This window comes from Lepidochelys kempii, chromosome 2 (genome assembly GCF_965140265.1).
Source record: "Lepidochelys kempii isolate rLepKem1 chromosome 2, rLepKem1.hap2, whole genome shotgun sequence".
NCBI classification, from domain to species: domain Eukaryota; kingdom Metazoa; phylum Chordata; order Testudines; family Cheloniidae; genus Lepidochelys; species Lepidochelys kempii.
Genome location: NC_133257.1, coordinates 101,490,659 through 101,508,265, shown reverse-complemented (window position 1 = coordinate 101,508,265; position 17,607 = coordinate 101,490,659). Strand labels below are relative to the sequence as shown.

The 17,607-nt window shown below is 39.0% G+C and overlaps 1 long non-coding RNA gene across 1 annotated transcript in view; it reads right to left on the bottom strand.

Annotated features, from left to right (window-relative positions):
- Positions 1-17,607, bottom strand: part of LOC140905946 (uncharacterized) — a 42,623-nt gene that overhangs the window by 6,679 nt on the left and 18,337 nt on the right. Inside the window, exon 3 of the long non-coding RNA XR_012156993.1 lies at positions 17,064-17,180. This is a non-coding gene — a long non-coding RNA (uncharacterized lncRNA). The remainder of the gene's footprint in view (positions 1-17,063; positions 17,181-17,607) is intronic.

Here is a 17,607-nt window from a genome sequence, read left to right as displayed (position 1 = left end):
ATACATATATATATATATATATATATATATATATAATATATATGTATGCATGTTCTGGAACTCAGATCGTCAGATAAAAGTAATAAAAATATGTCATTTTTTCTAAACATTTTTATGTGTATAACAGTCTGAAGCTCTTTCAGATATGAAGACTGTAGGCCATGTGGACTTTTGAAAGACTTGCATACATATATATAACTTCACGTCACTCAGCATTATTCTTCTGGGACTTTCCAAACAATTGTGTTCATATAAATCCCCAATGCTTTGTTAAAAATATATCTATATAAAAAGTAGCTAATAATTTCCTTCCCCTGCCACTAAACATATATATAAGTTACAGCCAGAAGTTATTGCTTGCGTTCTGTACTAGGAAATACAAAGGCAAATTCAAAAAAGACCTGGTCTCCTTTCTTTCTTTAAATTACAATTTATTGCTTTAAATCATAAAAATAAAACAGTCAAATATGGCATAAGGAGACTCTCAGTTGAAATAAAAGAAAAGGCAAAACTGAACTTCCCATAAACCCAAATCCCATAAAGCAGAGCTTTGTACAAGACCGTAATTAAATAAGCCCTGAAGGAGTTGTGGGGGGAGGGATAAGTATATGTAAACTTTCCAACATAATAAAAAAACCCAAAACACTATTATTATTTGATTTGATTTTTTTTAGCAAAGAGAGAACCGTGTGTGTGTGTGTGTAAAAACTATACCAGCTGCATGTGAAAGACCCAACCAAGGTATGCAATAACATACAATGGAAATTGTAATTTAGAAAGTCTAAAGTTTGGTAATAACATTGTCTAAAAACATATCCGCTAGGGCTGTCAAACAATTAAAAAATTAATCGAGATTAATCACACTGTTAACAATAATAGAATACCATTTATTTGAATATTTTGGGTGTTTTCTACATTTTCAAATATATTGATTTCAATTACAACACAGAATACAAAGTATACAGTGCTCACTTTATATTTAGTTTTGATTACAAGTATTTGCACTATATAAAAACAAAAGAAATAGTATTTTTCAGTTCACCTAATACAAGTACTATAGTGCAAACTCTTTCTTTATTATGAAAGTTGAACTTACAAATGTAGAATTATGTACAAAAAACTGTATTCAAAAATAAAACAATGTGAAATTTTAGAGCCTGCAAGTCCACTCAGTCCTACTTTTTGTTCAGTCAATCACTCAAACAAGTTTGTTTACATTTTCAGAAGATAATGCTGCCCGCTTCTTGTTCACAATGTCACCTAAAAGTGAGAATAGGTGTTCTCATAGCACTGTTGTAGCAGGGGTTGCAAGATATTTACGTGCCAGCTGCGCTTTAGATTCGTATGTCCCTTCATGCTTCTATCACCATTCCAGGGGACATGCGTCCATGCTGATGACGGTTCTCCTCGATAACAATCCAAAGCAGTGCAGACCGACACATGTTCATTTTCATTATCTGAATCAGATGCGACCAGCAGAAGGTTGATTTTCTTTTTTGGTGGTTCGGGTTCTGTAGTTTCCACATCAGAGTGCTGCTCTTTTAAGACTTCTGAAAGCATGCTCCACACCTTGTCCCTCTCAGATTTTGGAAGGCACTTCAGCTTCTTAAACCTTGGGTCAAGTGCTGTAGCTATCTTTAGAAATCTCACATTGAAGTACTTTCTTTGCATTTTGTCAAATCTGCAGTGAAAGAGTTCTTAAAATGAACAACATGTGATGGGTCATCATCCGAGACTGCTATAACATGAAATATATGGCAGAATACGGGTAAAACAGAACAGGGGACATACAATTCTCCCTCAAGGAGTTCAGTCACAAATTTAATTAACACATTGTTTTTTTAATGAGTGTCATCAGCATGGAAGCATGTCCTCTGGAATGGTGGTCGAAGCATGAAGGGGCTACAAATGTTTAGCGTATCTGGCACAGAAACACCTTGAATGCTGGCTACAAAAGTGCCATGCAAATGCCTGTTCTCACTTTCTGGTGACAATGTAAATAAGAAGTGGGCAGCATTATCTCCTGTAAATGTAAACAAACTTGTTTGTCTTAGCAATTGGCTGAACAAGAAGTGGGACTGAGTGGACTTGTAGGCTCTGAAGTTTTACATTGTTTTGTTTTTGAGTGCAATTTTGTAACAAAAAAATCTTACATTTGTAAGTTGCACTGTCACAACAAAGAGATTGCACTACAGTACTTGTATGAGGTGAATTGAAGTATACTATTTCTTTTGTTTATCATTTTACAGTGCAAATATATGTAATCAAAAATAATATACACTTTGATTTCAATTGCAACACAGAATACTATATGAAAATGTAGAAAAACATCCAAAGTATCTAATAAATTTAAATTGGTATTCTATTGTTTAATGGTGCAATTAAAACTGTGATTAATCGCAATTAATTTTTTAATCACGATTAATTTTTTTTTAGTTAATTGCATGAGTTAACTGCAGTTAATTGACAGCCCTAATACCCACCTAAGAGGCATGTGCCTCTTAGGTACTATGTAAGTTCAGGAATACAGTCCCTATATCTTTCTTCCACAAGTTTGTCCTCAGAACCAACATCTGAGACAAGGTGGTGGATTCACCTCAGAATGTCTACCATCCAGAAAGTTCTTGACTGAATCATAGACAAAAATGTGTCTTCATCTCAGGATTTTCTTGCTTGCTGGCTCAGACAGAATGATTCACATAATTTGATGTGGCTATTAATTTTGTTAGATGACCAAGTAGGAACTAGGGAAGGGCAAGCCAGAATATGAAGGGCATACAGTTTGGTTTTGGATAACCATCCAAAAAGCTTGGATGCTTACCTGAGGTTTGTCCAAGATAATCATTGGTCTGGAAAATTGGACTGGTAATCTCACAAGAAGATGCTTTCTCATGATAATTTGGGACTTCAGCATCCAGGTGGCAAAGTAAATGAAGAGGCGTTAAAAAATAAAGGGATGTTAAATGTTTTTGACCTAAAAAAAACCCAAAAACCTTGGCTTGGGCACAGACCAAGTTTTTGATTGGTTGTTCGAGAGGAAGAGGGGTTCCTAACCAGTTCATTTCTAGTAGCAATGAGGCTTAATAAAAATATACAGGGCCTTTTTCTTTTCTCATTTATACCAGTATGTATCAGGAGTAATAACACTAGTGTAAGACATGTGTATATGAGAGCCCATACAGTTCTTAATTGAAATTCATATCAAGGCTTGCCAATATTTACTGCAAACTTTACACACTGACTTAATGACCCAGAATGCTAACTAATGTCTCATTGACAGGATACCTGATAAGCTGCAAGACAATGCAGAAAAACAGAAGTATCTTGAAACAGAGGTGTGCATGGTGAGCTGTATGTACAGATTTTAAGGGATACTAAAATATCAGTAGTGTTAGAAAATAAACCTTTTTTAAGCTGTTCTACTTCCACCTGTGCCTAGATGTGCCCCAAGCAACCAGCATGTCCATTCATGGGGGTAGGAAGATGCATTTTAACATTATTTCAACGTTTTGTATTGATTTTTTTCTAAAGGAAATTTAGTTGAAATAGGCTGTTGGAAAATTTTTGATCAGCTCTATTGCTCAAGGTGGAGTTTCCTGGCTATATAAGAGAGGAAACTTCCTCGTGATAGGCCCTCAACTGGAACTTACAGGTCCCCTTGGTATATAATAGCCCAAATCTATTAGTCTTAACAGCAGCCCTGGAAGGTCATCTTAGGGTTATGTGGACATTTGGGAGGTGAAGATTCCATTTTGGGAATCTGGAGGTTGGGGTGATCTTGTTCTGAAGTGTGTTCTTGCTAACAGTGGTGTTTCTTGGGGGTGAGGGTATTTGTCAGTTTTGTTTTGTATTGGTTTTAGTAGAGATGGTGGAAATTTTTAAAAATTATTTTGCAACAGTTGTTTCAATTCACAGGGCATGAAACTGACCCATGTTTTGGTTTTATATGTTTTTATTCAAAAATTTTCATGGAAATTTTTAATAAATACAATTATGGACATGTTTTGTTGGTAATTTGAATTCAGTAAATAATTATGGGGCCGCAGGGTTCCTGTATTAATGAGTCTCTCTAGAGGAGTTCCATGGAAAGGGAAGAATTGGGTAGACAAAGGAAATGCAGTAAAGCTAATCTGCCTGGATTTCAGAAAGGCATTTGATACAGTACCACATGGAAAATTATTTGTTAAATTCGAGAAGATGGGGATTAGTATGAGAACTGAAAGGTGCATAAATAACTGGTTAAAGGGGAATCTACAATGGATCATACTGAAAAGTGAACTGTCAGGATGGATGGAGGTTACTGGTGGAGTTCCTCAAGGATTGGTCTTGGAACCAATCGTATTTAACATTTTTATGAATGGCCTTGGCACAAAAAGTGAGAGTCTGCTAATAAAATTTGCGGAGGTATAGTCAATACGGAGGAGGACCAGAATATCATACAAGAAGATCTGGATAACCTTGTATCATAAATATAAAGGGAAGGGTAACCACCTTTCTGTCCACAGTGCTATAAAATCCCTCCTGGCCAGAGGCAAAACCCTTTCACCTGTAAAGGGTTAAGAAGCTAAGATAACTTCGCTGGCACCTGACCAAAATGACCAATGAGGAGACAAGTTACTTTAAAAGCTGGAGGGTGGGAGGGAACAAAGAGTCTGTCTGTCTGTCTGTGTGATGCTGTTGCTGGGAACAGAACAGGAATGGTTGCCGGGAACAGAACAGGAATGGAGTATTAGAACTTGTTAGTAAGTAATCTAGCTAGAAATGTGTTAGATTTCCTTTTGTTTAAATGGCTGGTAAATAAGCTGTGCTGAATGAAATGTATATTCCTGGTTTTGTGTCTTTTTGTAACTTAAGGTTTTGCCTAGAGGGATTCTCTATGTTTTGAATCTGATTACTCTGTGAGGTATTTACATCCTGATTTTACAGAAGTGATTCTTTTACTTTTTCTTTAATTAAAATTCCCCTTTTAAGATTCTGATTGCTTTTTCATTGTTCTTAAGATCCAAGCATTTGGGTCTGTGTTCACCTGTGCAAATTGGTGAGGATTTTTATCAAGCCTTCCCCAGGAAAGGGGGTGTAGGGCTTGGGAGGATATTTTTGGGGAAGATGTCTCCAAGTGGGCTCTTTCCCTGTTCTTTGTTTAACATGCTCGGTGGTGGCAGCACAGGGTTCAAGGATAAGGCAAAATTTGTGCCTTCAGGAAGTTTTTAACCTAAGCTGGTAAGAATAAACTTAGGGGGTCTTTCACGCAGGTCCCCACATCTGTACCCTAGAGTTCAGAGTGTGGAAGGAACCTTGACACCTTGAAAACTGGAATAATGAAAATGGGATGAAATTTCATAGTGCAAAATGCAACATCATGCACTTAGGGACTAATAACAAGAATGTTTTCTATAAGATGGGGGCTTATTGGTTGGAAGAAACAGAGACCAAGAAAGACCTGCATGTATTGGTTGATCACAGGATGCAGCCATGCAAAAGGCTAATGCAATCGCAAAAGGCTAATGCAATCAGGCAAGGCATTTCCAGTACGTATATGGAAGTGTTAGTACCATTAAAGAAGGCACTGGTGAGACCACCTCTGGAAAACTGCGTGCAGGTCTGGACTCCCATGTTTAAGAAAGATGAATTCAGACAGGAAGAGTGCAGAGAAGGGCTGCCTGGATGATCAGAGGAATGGAAAATCTGCATGGTGAGGGGAGACCCAAAGAGCTTGGCTTGTTTAGCAAAACCAAATGAAGGCTGAGGGGAGATATGATTGCTATTTATAAATACATCAGAGGGATAAATACCAGGGATGGAGAGGAGTTATTTAAGTTAAGCACCAGTGTGGACACAAGAACAAATGGATATAAACTGGCCATCAGAAGTTTAGGCTCGAAATTAGGCAAAGGTTTCTAACCATCAGGGAAGTGAAATTCTGGAAGAGCCTTCCAAGGGGAGCAGTGGGGGCAAAAAACCTAACTGGCTTCAAGACTGAGTTTGATAAAGTTTATGGTGGGAATGGTATGATGCAACTGCCTATAATAGCATGTAGCTGATCTGCCACTGCTAGCAGAAAATATCTGCAATGGCCAGTGATGGGACACAAGGGCTCTGAGGTACTATGGGGAATTCTTTCCCAGGTGTCTGGCTGGTGGGTCTTGCCCACATTCTCAGGGTTCGACTGATCACCATATTTGGAGCTGGGAAGGAATTTCCCCCCAGGTCAGATTGGCAGAGACCTCGGGGGAGGAAGGGTTCACCTTCTTCTGCAGCGTGGGACGTGGGTCACTTGCAGGTTTAAACTAGTGTAAATGGTGGATTCTCTGTAACTGAAGTCTTTAAATTATAATTTGAGGACTTTAGTAACTCAGCCAGAGGTTATGGGTCTATTATAGTAGTGGATGGGCAAAGTTCTGTTCCCTGCAATGTGCAAGAAGTCAGACTAGATGATTATGATGGTCCCTTCTGATCTTAAAGTCTATGAGTCTATCAACTGCTGGATTCACTGATCTCCCCTCTACAAAGTACCAGTTTATGCTATGGATAGAGCAATAATGCCCCATGTGTCTGAAAATACCTTTTGGGACTTCTCTTCATTATAAAATCAAATGGTGTTAAAACACAACTTTGAGGAGTTGAATATAATGTTCGCACTCAGTATAGACAGGAACAAGTCAAGTTTAATATTCTGTCAGCTGAACATGGTTAACAGTATGGGTCCATTAAAGTTTACCCAACACAATGTTAAACATTATAATCCCTGTCTATATTGATTCTGAAGTCATGTTTAACATCATGTTAACACAACTCCCCAAGATAGAATTCTAACACTACCTAATTTTCTCATGAAGACAAGCCCAAGGGCAGGAGGTTGTGGGGGGCCAGAGGCAAGAAAAGCGGGGCCAAGAGATCAGCATGGGAGTAGGTTAGGGTCTGTGAGACTTTTACTGACAGTTCCTTTCCCCTTTTGTGCTGGCCCAAATTCTTCCCACCTTAGGAGAACTGATTACTTGAATTTCACATGTTGTAACTCAAGGAGTTTCAGAGGGAAATTTTACCCTCTTGTGAATTCATTTATCGGAGGGTACTGTAACATGAGACCTGTAGTGTCCTTTATGGTACAAAGGTGTTGGGACTTTGAATATAAAGAGGACTCTTAGTGAAATGGCAACACACAAACAGGACTCTTCCGTTTCCTTTGCTATCCAGCTCCTAGACTAGCTAAACACAGCCTGTGCTGACTGATAGCATCAGGCGGGGTCTTTCTGGACTGGAATGGAAGAGACAGTTGGCTGCATTGCATGGTTAATGAACAGAAATATCATAATGTTTTGAAATATATTCTAGAAAAGATAATTTTCTTTGATTTAACCTTGCCCTGACAGTGTTGTGTGAAGCCACTCACAATGACACTGTGCTGCTGAATACAAACCAGAAAGTCAAATTGGCCAGAGACAGATATGTCATTTGGTGTCCAAGTCGACAGCATACCTGGTGAAAAGTAAAGTAAGCCTTTTAAAATATTTCAGTTTTAGTAATCTAAGGTGCTGTTAGCAACACAATATTTTGATGAATATGATTTTTTATCTTGACAGCATCCCTTTAAACAATGCAAATAATATGTTAGACCTCATGGACCAAATTCTGCTCTCAATTAAAGCCCTGCTATTATTCCAAAGTATCTTAATTGGAGTTACTCCTGGATTTACACTGGTGCAATTGAGAGCAGAAATTGACAAGGCAAATTGTGAGGCATGCTGAAAATATGTGTTTGTTCCAGGCTGTAACCGTGGCACTGTGCTTAAGCACCATATTGTTATACTGCATGGACTTTGAGCTGAAATGAAAAGGAATACAATTCATCTTCAAATTAGATTGCAGGGCCGTGTGTGTTGTCAGTTTATCAGTATACCAACAAAATTGAGGCTGTTGAATGAAAGTTGCTAGGTGACTGTATGCAGCTGTAAGAGTCAGCAAATATTGCAGTTAGCTGACTCAGCCAACTGCTTCTTGACACATCTCTATCTTTAGAATTATTGACACATCTCTAGTCATATGGAACTGATATTTAAATGTTACCCTACAGTCTGACTCACATAATGGCTGCAGAATTTGTGTCTTGGGGCAGGTTGAAGGATTTGTACATGGATTTTTCCTGCACAAATTCAGTTTTTCATTTAAGATAAAGTCTAAAATGCCTTGTAGTTGATCTTGCATTCTGATTGGCTGATCAATTTTAATGAATGGCCTTAAGTCATAATAAAACAACATATTTTGCACTACTTCATCATGGAAGTATCAGTTCACTCTCAGATTAGCTGCTTCCCCTTGCCTCTTAAGAAAGTGTTATTTCTTTGAAAACAAACTGTAAAATTTTACTGTATTTCTTTTAAACTTTAATGCTTAACATTATTACAGTAGGTTGCAGCAAGCTATTTGTGTGATGTGTTGAGTTCATGCTACAGAGCAATGAACTATGGGTATTTTCATACAGTCTCAAGTTTTAAAAAAAAAGTATGAAATAGCCCATTACACGTCCAGACCAAACCTTGGCAACATTCCTATGCTGAAATTTTTAACTGTCATCCCACCCTCCCTCCCCACCCTGGAAAAAGCAAAAACAATGTAGGCACAACATTCCTAATTTCATATTTCCTCTTCAAATCTATTTTATAATATTCATGACTTCTTCAGAACACGCTTAGTTGTTTCATAAGGACCATTCAGACATTGTGATTCAACCTAGTGTCATTTTGAGTCAGAAGAATCATGACATGTTGCTCATCTATATAACACAGTGCCATTTTACTGAGTTTAGGTTTGATATTCTTGGCTAGGGTAGAGCTATTGGAGGGATGCCATAGGATGCCAACTGTAGAAATTGCCTTCCAGCTCAAGGGTCTATGCAGATCCCTGACTGAAGTGTCTATGACTTCCTCAGACCATGTGAGTGTTTGGAGAGGTGCCAGATTATCTGAAGATGTTCAGTGAAGTTTATGAATATGTAGAAAATTATACGTCAGGAAGGCGAGCTACCCCAAAGGAGCCAAAGACACAGCCTGCAGGCTTCCGAGGGAAACTGGAACTAGAAATAAGATCCAAACCATATATATTCACAAGCTTCTAACATCTAGTTGGATCCAAAAAAAGGTTTTGTTTTTTTTTCCTTTTGGATCTTCATTTGCTGAGAGTTGAATTCATTGTTATTTGTATCCGAATATGCAGAAAATAGTATTTTTCTTCTTTCATTAAATTACTGCTTTCAAAATACAAAAACTGATTCACAACATAGATTTGTTATCAACATGCAGTGGAGGCAAAAACACAACAAAATGTATACACTATAAAATGTATGTATTGTGGTTAAAAATCTGACTAGCTGGGAAATTTCCCGTGCATACCTCAGTCTTCAGTAAGTAGCACGTTTCACCAGAAATACTTTGGTCAACAAATTTCTACTGAAATAAACCTCATGAGTTGACACTAAGTTAATTAAAAAGTGATAAATCTCTCTTTCCCCAGTCTATCACCTGGGTTTTTTTTTAAAAGAGAAGCTTCAGGTTCACAACATTAAGTCACATCAGCAGTCACTTAGGAACACAGTTTCCTTTTAATTTGGTACTCCTGAATCATATTCTGTAGAGGTAGATTTTTTTGCTTTTATGTGTTATAAATAAAGGACCAGATCCTCAACTCATGTAGGTCACCATTGTTCCATGGAAACAAATGTTAATTTACACCAGCTGAGGCTCTGGCTCAAGATATTTAATTGGTTTGTAAAATCCTCAACTCTTGGGATGGGTTGTATATACAGTACTCTAATACCAAACTGTCCAGTGTAAACTAAAATTGTACTGCACCATCACCACTAGGAAACAGCAATAAACTTCCTTAGGAAAAATCTTGATCTGTGTTAGGGTAATTATCTTCATATTAAATTTCCCCATATTACAATTTTAGGCTTGATCAGGGGTTCTCAAACTTCATTGCACCGTGACCGCTTTCTGACAACAAAAATTACTACATGACCCCAGGAGGGGGGACTGAAGCCTGAGAGTGCCCAAGCACTGCTGCCCCAGGCAGGGGACCAAAGCCTGAGCCCCATCACCTTGGGCAAGGGGGCCAAAACCCAAGGGCTTCAGAGGGTCCTATAAACTAAGCCCTGCCAAGACTTAGTTTATAGGCTCTGGGTAGGGGGGCTTGGCCTCAGGTGGTGAGGCTCGGGCTTCAGCTTTGGCCCTGGGCCCCAGCCAGTCTAACGCCAGCCATTAAAACAGGGCTGCAACCCACTTTGGGGTCCCGACCCACAGTCTGAGAACTGCTGGGCTAGATTAATGAAACTAGTTTCTTCCCTCATGGATGTTTATATGTGACATCCATGCTAATGACAGTGAGAGTCTTAAACACACTAATTACAGTGTCGAGCATGGTGCAGGTAACTGATAGCTGAGCTTCTCCATATAGATGTACCAAATGAACCTCATTCTTGAGCTGCAACACTTTCCTGTGGTTACAGTGCTTGGATGCTATAGGAATAGCTGGTGAACACAGTATTCTGCAGCAGCAGCAGCTGGGCTGAGTCTGGGCTTCTGACTCCAGCCCTGGGAGGTGTGGGGGCTCTAGTCCCCTATGGGAAGCCCCAATATAAGCTCCTGTGTTTTCTATTCATTTTCTGATCTTTGCTCTCAGTGCTAAATCAAGTTGGTAGAGCAGAAACCTAGGAGCCTACTACTACTTCCAGTATCAGTTTTACCTTCAAGATCAAAGCTGGTGGACCTGCTCTCCAGAAACCAATCAGGTATCTCCTTCCAGGAACTGACCAGATGACTCATTCCTCATTATGTGATAGTGACCTGATAGCAACCCTTTAACAAATTCCCACTGATAATATGCCTCTTCACTTTAAACGGCTTTCTGCACTTTATCTCTCAGTGTGTACCATGGCATTAGGAACCATTCTCCATGCCTGGCTATAAGTTTGCTCCCTCCGTGCCTGACAGGTCGTAACAATTCTCATTGGTAAATCTAATTGAAATATTAATTGCAAATACTATTGATTGTGACATTAGGGCTAGAATCACAAAGGAACTTAGGCATTTCAAGGCCTAACCCCATAGTGTAATCCTCGGCCCCCAGTTAGGGCTCCCATTATTATCCATGGGGCGAGTTAGGCACCCAAGAAAGAGATTCTCGGAAGCCAGCAAGCTGAGAGGGGAGCTGCATAAGATTGCCAGGACTGAAGTGCAGAGGAAGGGGGTGGGGCTCAGAGCCAAGAGTCACAAAGGTGCCTAACACCTATTAATCTGAGCCTGAGGTGCCTATCTCTGATCAGAATTCTCAGCTATGAACACTGCCCTGGAGTTAGGTCCCTAAATCAGATCAGCCATTTCTCATGAAAAACCAGAAAAGGAGTCCTCTCCAACCTGTTACTGGCAATACCATAGCAGCTAGGTACTCATCTGGGATATGAGAGACACAGACTCAAATCCCTGCTGTGCCTGATTTGGAGCAGGGATTTAAACCCAGGTCTCCCATCTCCCAGAATAAAGATGGGCCCTAACCACCAGGTTATGTGGTATTAATGGGTGGGACTCTCTCAGTCTCTTCTGTTGGAGCTATTCCACTTTGTATAAGTACTTAACTACTCATGGGGCCGGAGCGAGATGAAAAGAGAGAGATTGACTATGGCCCAGTGGCTAGAGATGGAGGAGAATCAGGTTCAAGTCCCTGTCCCAGTGGCCATTGGGACCTGTTGAGGAGAGAGACAGGGGAATGCCTAGTTTAAGCATGAGCAAAGGCTCCAAGGAGTTTGTAAGATGTGGAGTGGTATCAGAATTGAGGTAGCTTTAGGCTGGTATGGTATGGTGCATGCCTAGCAGCAGAAATTTAGGTAACTACAGAACTTTAGGCATCTACAGGGTTAGGTGGCAGCTGTGTGGTGATTTTGAGAATGTCAGTGGTACCTAACTGTTGCATTTAGGCAAAGTGACAAAGGTACAGTTAGGCGCTTAAAGTATCTTTGTGGATCTAGACCTTAACCACTATTTCTCTTCTTTAGTGTGAAGTCAGATTTCTACAATTGTAATTTCTAGTCAGAAAGTCCTAAATATCATGCTGTTTATGCAAACCAGTTTCAGGTTAAGAACTGCCACTGAACTGTTGACTATTTCTGTTGTATGACTGGTCATCTAGAAAATGTATTGTTTCTGCTCCCTGAATGAATAACTGAAACTTTTAAAACAGAAAAATAATAAAAACCAAATTACCCATTGACAAGTTTCCAGTGCAAATTGACAAAGAATCATCATGAGTAAAGTTTGGATACATAGGAGTAGAGTTGGTCGGGAAATAATTTATTTTCTCCTGAGAAACAGTTAAATTAAAATGATTTTTCTTTAGTTTATGTTGAAAAAGTTCCTGAACATTTTTTGTTTTAATTGAAAAACCAAAAATCACCCACCTCCCCCAAAAAATGTTAGGTTTCAATTTTTTTCAGTGAAAACAGAATAGATTTTTCAAAAGATTTCCATTTTGTCACAAAGCCATTTGCTGTCAGATAACATATTTCAGTGGAAAGTTTTCTACCACCTCCATTTTCAAGATTCACAAATATTTTCATAAATACCCAATGGCTGTCAAAATACTTGAGAACTGTACATAACATGACCCCACATATAACTGTGCATCGAACCTCACTGCTATTATGCCCAAAGAAACTGGTAAATCTTATTCAACCAGCTCTTCCCACAGGAATGGAAGGAAGTCTCCTCAGTTGCACGGGAAGCGCCACGTTGAAAAATATTTGTGTAAGGGTTTTAAACAATATTGAGTAACAAAACTGTACAAAACCAAATCTGCTTTGAGTTACAGTAATTACAGAACTGTTATAGTGCTAACATTTATCAAATTAAATATTTACTATAAATAGTTCATCTAGGTGTAGCTATGACCCAAAATAATTGAACTGGAATCCTTTTGAAAACTGAATCTCAGACTTTCATAGTTATCATTAACTATATCTATATGTACAGAAAGAAAATATTGGAATGGATAACCATATAGGATTTTTTCAGATTTCACCTTTCTTGGCTTCTGGTACCACATACCCAAAGTGCACTTTTTTCAGATACGTTTTTCAGTAGATATTTTACCTGTGGGACAAATGCATTTTGTCAGCGGCCTATCTACTCATTACCTACCTAGAATCCTACTGGTAATCGGCTTTTTAAGATCACACATGAAGACAAACACTGCAATAGGTCTTTACTTCTTTTTTGCCATATGCCTGTTCATCACTTGGTTCTATTTTCATATCAAAGCAAAAGAAAAAAAAAATGACAGCCATGGCAAGACAGTGGTCTCAACTACTGTGGATAAATCAATCCATCACACATACAAAAAAGAAAACCAATTCTGCCATGAAACTTAATCACTAAAGGTCATGTCGGGGAGTGAGGAACAGATTAAATTAGCATAGTATTAGATATGGAAAATGATTTCTGTCAAAATCATCTTTACCACAATTATAATATGTTAATTACGTATTTCATTAAGGAAGTTGATTATGGTTCACAGATGAAATCATGCAGACGAAGACACCTGGAAGGAAGCACTAGAGCCTGAAGCCTCTCTCTCTCTCTCTCTCTCTCTCTCACTCACACACACACACACACTTTCTCGCTCACGCTTTAGCAATTTCACTCAGGCTCATATAGAAGAGCCTTTGTCAATTTTCTTAAAGGAGTATCAAGTTAGTACAGGAGGTCAGGGAAGGGGGAAAAAAACTGCACACACCAAGAGATGAGTATATAGCATTTTTGTTCTCCCTCTTTAAGTGCTCAGAATAAGTGTTGGTTTATAACATCCTCTTTCTTTTTTAACGTACCTGTAGCTTCTAGCACTGTGTGCAAGAGACTTCAGCACAGACTAATGGATCTGCAACTGTTTCTTTTTTTCACAGGGATATGAGCATGCTGAAGGTTTTATTCTAGCTATTTACAAGAGGCATAGTCAACCATATAAATACAACACATCATCTAATGAGGGTGACAATGAGATAGGAATCTGCACAGCTTGGGTTCCACAAAACAGTTACTACCGTCAGCAATGTTACGGGTTAGTTAATTTCTTTTGTTTCTTTTCCATGTAGTTATTTGAACATGGCGAACAGCCCACGTCTTTTGGTATTTAAAAGCAGCACTCAATAAAACATGTGCACCCCTCCTCATTTTGCTTATAAAACTCTGCAGCTGAATCTAAAAGCCTTTAAAATTCCCCTTGACAACACAGAGGTGGTGGCAGGAATTTCAGAGTATATGTGATGGTGACAGAGAGGGAGGCAGCATTGGTTAGGTAGGGAAAAAATAATGATCTTGGTCAATTCTGACTCAGGTAGCAGCAGAAGTGGAATGAAGAGTGATACTTAGTGCCACAATGTAGGGAGATTATATGTATCCTTACAAAAAACGGTCCCCGTGATGCCCCTGGGAGTGAAAGTGACTGAGTTTTAGTCAAATATAATTACCTCACTGTAATATTTCCTAGTGAGTGAGAATGCATCGATGCTTGTGTGCCCTTGTGCTGATAGATTTTGCCACACAGAATAATCATTGTTGGAATTAAGCATAATTGTCAAGAAAGACTTGGTCATCATGAGAGAGACCGTCTCATACAACTGTCCTTTTGCTTTCCAGCAGTAATTACTTTAGTAATTAATCTCTGTCATTTAACTGTATTACATTTTGAAAAGAGAAAATGGAAGAAAGACCGGTTTCTGACTAATTTACATCACAGTTTAAAATCCTAGAATAGGGTGAATGAAGTGTCAACGTTAGCCCTTTCACAGGTTTCTAAATCGGTCTCATTCTAACATTCAGTAGGAGCCAAAATAAGAGTAAGTGGCTAACGTCAACCCCATAAAATCTTCTTTGCTTGAAAGCTTTCTTCACACCAGTTCTTACTGTTGTATGTAATAGTGAACAACACACTGTGCATGAGCACTGATCACTTTCCCCTATTTGCTGCTGGTCACAACAGTAGCTTCCCATAAGGCAGCACCAGCATTTGTTAATGCCAACATCATAAAGTAAAACCAGTATTTACAAAAGTGGTCACTGCTTTTGAATGCCTTCATTTATTGATGTGACAGTGGTTGTGATTTTAGATATGTTGAATGCCCATAGTCCCAGACGAGTTTGATAGGCGCTGCAAGTGCTCTCAACACCTTTGGAAATCGGCCTCAAGATGGGCACCCAGAATCAGTGCCCATTTTTGAAAATGATGGCCTATGCAAATAAAGATGTTATTCATGCTAATAGTCCCTTTTGCTGTTGTAAGTGGGACTAAGAGAGTAAGGATTAGCCCTTGCAAACAAGGGCTGCAAGGCTAGGCCATAAATGTTGTCCAAGACTTACCTAGCTCATAGAGGCCAAATCCTGCTTGCTTTGAAAATCAATGAGGTGACTCACATGGAGAAAGCAAGAAAGAGTTGGTTATCAGTGCTTTCCCCTTATTTCATATTTTTTTCTTACTAAGGGCCCAGTCCTGTTCCCAGTGAAGAGTCAGAATGAGTTTTTCCATTAACTTCAAAGTCACTGAGCCCTAAATTTCCCTGACTTTCTTTTCAAATGTCAAATTCATTGTGCCTTTAATTATATCAGATTTATACTATGGTATATACTAATATGGTTTACTAGATAGTATAGTGTATTAGTACTCTACAGTATATTCACTACTATACATAGCATACTATCTAATATTTTAGATATACTATAATTATATATTTGTTTAAAAATACCATTTAATTTGTTTTAGTTGGTTTCAATTTTTTTTATATTTGGGTGAAATTGTGTGATGACAATTTTCAGCATATTACCCTGAGCGGTTCTGTATATTTCTACCCTCACAAAAAAAATCAAGCCAATGAATCAATTCAATGATTTCTGCATCCAGCTAAAAATTGTTGTTTTTACAGCCCACCTTGATTATCATACACATTTCCATTTCCAGCCCACCTTGATTATCATACACATTTTAAAGAGAGTGGTCACTTTGGATGGGCTATTACCAGCAGGAGAGTGAGTTTGTGTGGGGGGGGGCGGAGGGTGAGAAAACCTGGATTTGTGCTGGAAATGGCCCAACTTGATGATCACTTTAGATAAGCTATTACCAGCAGGAGAGTGGGGTGGGAGGAGGTATTGTTTCATGATCTCTGTGTATATAATGTCTTCTGCAGTTTCCACAGTATGCATCCGATGAAGTGAGCTGTAGCTCACGAAAGCTCATGCTCAAATAAATTGGTTAGTCTCTAAGGTGCCACAAGTACTCCTTTTCTTTTTGTTTTTAAAAAAATATTCTCTTTTGTAAATTATCTGGTAATTTAATTTCACTGGTATGTAAAATAATCTCCAGCAAATAAAATGAACCATGACACCTTCAGCCTAATCGTATTCCTTGGGAGATATACTTAGAAAGAAATATTTGCAACTTTGAATCTTCAAAGACCAAGGTCAATGTGAGAGTCATATTGTCACTGGCCATAAGAATGCCCTTTCTCCACCTCATGAACCATGAACCTTTCTCACCCCTCTTCCATCCATACAGTTGCTAGCCATAATCTGGGGAGGGGGAACGGAGACTGCTATTCCAGACAAGCACCACCATCAAGACAAGCTTCCACAATATGGGACACTGAGAGGACAGACTCATGTCTCCACCAACAACTGGACAGTATTGCTGGCCAGGGGCAAAGGGTAAGCATATATTGTACCATTTCAAAGGGTGGCAGAACTACTGCTCCAAGGCCCCTTACTCAGCCCCATCTCATCCCAACATGAGACCATGGGTTAGGGCTACACTCTGACTCTGAGATAGAGTGTCAAATTCTGTTCTAGTGAAGTGGCACAGCACCTTAAAAACAGTGTAGATATGGTTCCTGCCTTAAAGGGCTAGGATCTAAACGTCCAATGCGACACAACAAATGAGGATGCGGATGGATGTGGGTGACAGTCATAGGCTGAATTCTGTTCTTAGTGCACCAATCTAATTGTAACCCACATCCTTCTGCACCCCAAACCTACCTCATTATTTGTCACTCCACATTCATGTCACAGCTATTTTTCACATTGTGAGCTCCTTTGGTTTAGATAGTCTTCCTGCATCCTTTGTGAAGCGTTGCCTAACAACACCTTTGTGTGCTGCAAAATAAATAAATACATAAATAATCATCAGGTAAAATTTTCAGAACACAACAAGACGATTTGGGCTTCTTGGTGCCTGTCACTGTTGAAAATGGGAGTTAGGGTCCTAAGTCACTTGGTCATTTTAAGTTGACTCTATTCATTTCAGTGACTTGCCATGGTCATCCTCAGTCTCCATGGGAGTTTAGTGCCTGAGGGAGGATTGCAGGATTTGCTCCAATGTTGGTTCAAAAGTCATACACTAGCCAGTTGAGGCATCGTAGTGCATATTATAGAGCAAATCTTGCTGTCATTGCTCAAGCAAAACTCTAGCTGAACTCAATGGTAGATTTTCCTGAGTAAAGACTGGGTATGGACTTCAGGACTGGGTCTGCTGAGTATGTGGGAAAGCAGCTGGCACAAATCAGCATAATTCTACTGAAGT